Source organism: Delphinus delphis, chromosome 20 (assembly GCF_949987515.2).
Source record: "Delphinus delphis chromosome 20, mDelDel1.2, whole genome shotgun sequence".
NCBI classification, from domain to species: Eukaryota; Metazoa; Chordata; class Mammalia; order Artiodactyla; family Delphinidae; genus Delphinus; species Delphinus delphis.
This window is the reverse complement of record NC_082702.1, coordinates 16,629,908-16,635,339: the sequence shown is the minus strand read 5'-3', so window position 1 is coordinate 16,635,339 and position 5,432 is coordinate 16,629,908. Positions and strand designations below refer to the sequence as shown.

General features: G+C 42.7%; 1 pseudogene; it reads left to right on the top strand.

Moving 5' to 3' along the window:
* Positions 1 to 381: 381 nt before the first annotated feature.
* LOC132415847 (beclin-1 pseudogene) lies at positions 382 to 2,052 on the top strand (annotated as a pseudogene).
* The last annotated feature ends 3,380 nt before the right edge of the window (positions 2,053 to 5,432 follow it).

The window sequence follows — 5,432 nt, the reverse complement described above, 5'->3', positions numbered from 1 at the left end:
AGCGTCCCCAGCCTCCGGTGCTGGGGGATGTTGGTTAAGTGGTTGAGTGAAGGGGTCAATATTGTAAAGCGCTTAGAACACTAACAGGTGCATAATAAATGCTCAGTAAAAATGAGTTACTGTTAGCTGCAGACTAGGAAGTAGCTGAAGACGGGGTGACGGCAGTTCAGGAGGCCTTACTCCGGGGCCCACGGGAAGCCACAGTGCCCGGCTGTAGACTGGACCAGGGTGGCGGCTCCAGGTGCCGAGGGACGGAGGGGTTGGAGATGCCCAGCGGCACCATGCAGGTCAGCTTCGTGTTGCCAACACTGCAGCTAGCCCCCGAAACTGGACCGTGTCACCATCCAGGAGCCCACAGCTCCATTACTACCCTGAGCCCAGGTGAAACCAGGAGCGATGCAGGAGGAAGGGGCTAACTTAGGAAAGGAGCCTTATCCAACGCCATCAAGACGGTGTCTCTCACACACTCATCCCCCCAGCCTGGATGACGTCTGCAGAAAGCGCCGACAGCTTCACTCTGATGACGCAGCCCCGGGGAGAACATTAGCTGAAGCGTGAAAGTCACTGGAGGCCTTTCTGACATCCTGTCGGGCCAGACAGGCGTGGCTCACCGCTGGGTGAGGGAGGCATAGACTCTTTTAGGCCAGCTGGACCCTCAGCTCAGCGTCACTGAAGATGAGTGTCAGAGCTGCAAACGATGTTTGGAGATCTCAGAGCCAATGAAGGAGGGTGACACTGAACAGCTACAGAGGGACTAAAGGAGCTGGCACTGGGGGAGGAGAGGCTGACCACGAGCTGGAAGAAAAGAACCGTGAGACGGTGACAGAAAATCTTAAGGATGTCCAGGTGGAGGCTGAGACTGGATCCAGAGGCAGCTCAGTATCAGAGGGAATACGGTGAATTTAAACGACAACAGCTGGAAGGATGTAGAAAACCAGGTGCGTTCTATTCCTGGGGAGTGGAGCAAGGTGAATGCTGCTGGGGGCTGGACAGCGTTGCTACCCGTGCCCTGGCCGGTAGACGGGTTTGAAGCTTTAGAGGTTTCTGCGTATTTCCAGTGGAGTCTGGAGTCTCAGACATGTCTGAGGAGCCGCTGTTGTACTGGTCTGGGGGCTCCTTTTTTCTTTGACTATGCAGTGGGGCTTTCCTGGGCTGTGCGCAGCCGTTCAGAGAAGGGGCTGAAAAAGATGAGACATCCATTTATGTCTTCCTTACAGGGTGGATGTGGAGAAAGGCAAGAAGGAAGACGCAGGAGGCAGCGGTGGCTCCTGTTCTACTGAAACCCAGTTCAGCTCTGCGGAACAGCGGACAAAAGGTCTCAAGTTCATGCTGTTGAATCTTAAGTGGGGCCGTGCTTGGGTATCCTCACAGTCTTATAATAAATGAACTCCTTTTTTTCCTTAGGAAGATACTTGCCTAAAAGACTTACATTTTTTGTTTTGTTTGCAAAAAAAAAAAAAGTTTTAAATGAGATTCAGGTGATATCAAACAGCACGTGTTTACAATCCCAAAAAAGACAAAATGCAGAGAAGCCACTTTATTTTAAAATATCCTTTGATAGATAGTTTCCAGAGCTACAGCAGCCCCTGTATAGGGACCAGCCCTTTTCATAGTTTTGACTCTGAACCCCATGACTTCCTTTTCCTCCTTCCCTTCAAAATGACTAACTTAAGTTTGCTTTTTTTTTTAAACCTCAGTTGAATTGAAACCAATGTGTTTTCACTGGATTTTCTCTCTCTCAACTTCCTGCACTCAAAATATGAAATGGAAATTTTTGTCTCCATCGAGATGATGAAATGTATGAGCCACATGTTGGATGACGTGAGAAAATGACATATAAGCTTTGCCTGGCCACCATATGATGTGGTCAGAAGCTCGAAATTTAACACGCCTCTCTCGGTTCTAGTACTGAATGCCCGCTCTGCCCTGTGTTAGAGAGATGAAGTGGTGTTGGGTACTGTTTGGGTACATACTATTATGTGTAATAAAAGATTTGCTGTAGTCTGAAAAACAAAAGTGAGTTACTGTTATCACTAAGATGAGTCAGTATAGAGTAAGGCATTTCTACAGTTTGTACGTGAGTCCCTGTGTGGGACAGTGTCTGTGTCACTTCAGCAATGGTGTGTATGACTCTGCACGTACATCCTATGTCCGTGAGACCTGCCACTGTAAGGCTAGGGGGACATGTGACTCAGAGACCAGGCATGGTGTGTGAGGACCGCCAGGCTTCTGCTTTTGTGGCCCCAGCTAGTCTGGTTTTGAGGTCACAGCAGCATCCCTGACTCAGGTCAGCTCCCTCCCGAGAAGGGGCCACTGAGCCAACCGTAGACCCTCTGCACATTGCCCCAGGACCAGGGCCCTCTGACCAGCCCTCTCTGCAAGTCCCACCCTGGGTCACATGGCCGTTCTGCGTCTCTTCCCCTCCTTTGTCTGCTTCGGGAGCCCCATCTCACCCCTTGGTGCTGCTCTGAACCTTCTTTGCCTGGTCCCGCTTGTCTCCCTTCCAGCTCTGCTCAGGGCTGGGCCACGACCCTTCCTCACCCTCCATCAAGAGGAAGTGTGGGCTCAGTTCCTCTTTCTCCTTCTCCAACAGAAACTCATTGGCCTGCAGCAGCCCTGGCCTCCTCCTTGCCATGATCACAGGGAGAGTGACCCGAAAGCATTTTCAAGCTGTCCCCACCCTAAAGATGCTCCCTAGACCCGGAGCCCTTTCCTCTTCCTCTCTTGCCCTCCTTTTTAAAATTTTATATTGAGAAATATATTATGGCCAGTGAGGCTAGAAAACACAGGTTCAGTTTGAAGGAAAGAAGAACACATGCCAGTGGATCTATTGATAACTTCCTAGCTGGAGAAGTAGAACGTAACCAGCACCCTCCATGTGCCCTGCTCTGAACACCTCTCCCTTGGTTACCCTCTCAGGTGGAGCTCTCATGCCGAATCATGTGTCAATCACTCCTTTACTTCTCTATGTTGTCTTACCACCTATTCATGTATGCTTAAACAATTTGTTGTTTACTATTGAGTGCTTTGGGGTTTTATATTGATTGAATCATCCTAAATGTTTTCTTCTATGTTTACGTCCTCTGCTCACCCTTACATTTTAGCGATTCATCCATGTTTATGTGTTGGTTTAGTCATTCATTTTGATTACTGGGTAATAGTCCATTGATGAAGACACCATAAATGATTTCGCCATCGTACCGTTGATAGCTATTTGGAGTTGTTTCTATTTTATAGCTTTTAGAGAACATATCTATGCACGTTCTTGTACGTTCTTGTCTTGGCTCACATATTCAAGAGTTTCTCTAGGATATATACCAATGAATCATAGGGTATATATGATATTTCACTTTTCTAGATATTGTAAAATCATTTTTCAAAGTGGTTGTAATAACTTACATCCAATTCAAATTCAAGATTACAGAATTTTTACTTATTTTCTTCTACTTTACCTCTACTATATTACGTCTAATCCATATTATATATGCATTCACCTATATCACATTTTTTTCTTTTTTCCCCCATATCACGTATTTTTAAGGAGTTTATATGATCCTTCAAATTCAGGACTACAGCATTTTTACTTAACCTCTTTGCTCTTCTTTGCTACAAATCAAGTGTTCTGTAATATCTATGTTTTCTTCTAGAAGTTTTACGATTTCAGGTCTTAACCCATTTTGAGTTAATTTTTGTCTTTAACCCATTTTGAGTTAATTTTTAAGATGTCTTTTTAAGTCTTTAACCCATTTTGAGTTAATTTTTGTGAGCAGTGTAAGATAGGCATCTAGTTTCATTCTTTTGCACATAAATATGCAGTTTTTCTAAGACCATCTATTATTGAAGTAACTATCCTTTCCCCATTGAGAATTCTTGACCTCTTTGCCAAATATTAGTTGCTCTTATGTGCATAAGTTTATTTCTGGGCTGTTGATTCTGTCCCATTGGTCTATGTGTCTGCTTCTATGCCAGTACCATAATTTTTTTTTTTAAGATTTTTTTTTTTGATGTGGACCATTTTTAAATTCAGTAAGAATTTGTTACAATATTGCTTCTGCTTTATGTTTTGGTTTTTTGGCCCCAAGGTATGTGGGATCTTAGCTCCCTGACCAGGGATTGAACCTGCACCCTCTGCATTGGAAGGCAAAGCCTTAACCACTGGACCGCCAGGGAAGTCCCAATGCCAGTACCATAGTTTTTTGACGGCCACAGCTTTGTAGTATAGTTTGAAATCAGGAACTGCGATGCCTCCAACTTTGTTCTTCTTTCTCAAGATTGCTTTGGCTCTTCAGGGTCTTTTGTGGCTCCATATGAATTTTAGGATTGTTTTTTCTATTTTTGTGAAAAATGCCATTGGAATATTGACAGGGATTGGGATTGAATTTATAGGTAGCTTTGGGTATTATGGACATTTTCACAATATTAATTCTTCTGATCCATGAACACAGATACTTGTATCCACTTATTTGTATCTTCTTCAATTTATTTCATCGATGTCATAGTTTTCAGTGTGCAGGTATTTCACCTCACTGGTTAGATTTTATTCCTAATTATTTTGTTTTTGTTACTATTATAAATGGGATTGTGTGCTATCCTTTTCAGGTAGTTCATTGTTAGTATTTAGAAATGCAACTGATTTTTGTATGTTGATTTTGTACACTGCAACTTTACTGAATGGACTAGTGTTTTGGTGGAGTCTTTAGGATTTTCTGTATGTAAGATTATATCATCAATTTTACTTCTTCCTTTTTAACTTCCAGTACTGTGTTGAATAGAAGTGGTAAGAGTGAGCACCTTGTCTTGTTCCTGATCTTAGTGGAAAAGCTTTCATTTTTTTCACCATTGAGTCGATGTTAGCTGTGGGCTTGTCACATATGGCTTTCATTTTGGTGAGGTACCTTTTCTCTGTACTTAATTTGTTGAGAGTTTTTATCATGAAAGGATGTTGAATTTCATCAAATGCTTTTTCTGCATCTGTTGAGATGATCATATGATTTTTACTCTTTCATTTTATTAATATGGGGAATCACATTTATTTATTTGCATATATTGAACCATTTTCATCCCAGGGATAAATAGCACTTGATCATGGCATATGATTCACTTAATGTGCTGTTGAATTTCATTTGTGTATATTTTATTGAGAATTTTGCATCTATATTTATCAGGGATTTGGCCTGTAGTTTTCTTGTAGTGTCCTGATCTGGCTTAGGTAATGCTGGCCTTGTAAAATGATTTTGGAAGTGTTCCCTCCTCTACAGTTCTTGGGAAGAATTTGAGAAGGATTAGTGTTAACTCTTTTTTTTTTAATTTTTATACTTTTATTTTTAATTTTTATAAATTTATTTATTTATGGCTGCATTGAGTCTTTGTTGCTGCACGCGGGCTTTCTCTAGTTGTGGAGAGCGGGGGCTACCTTTCCTTCCTTCCTTTGG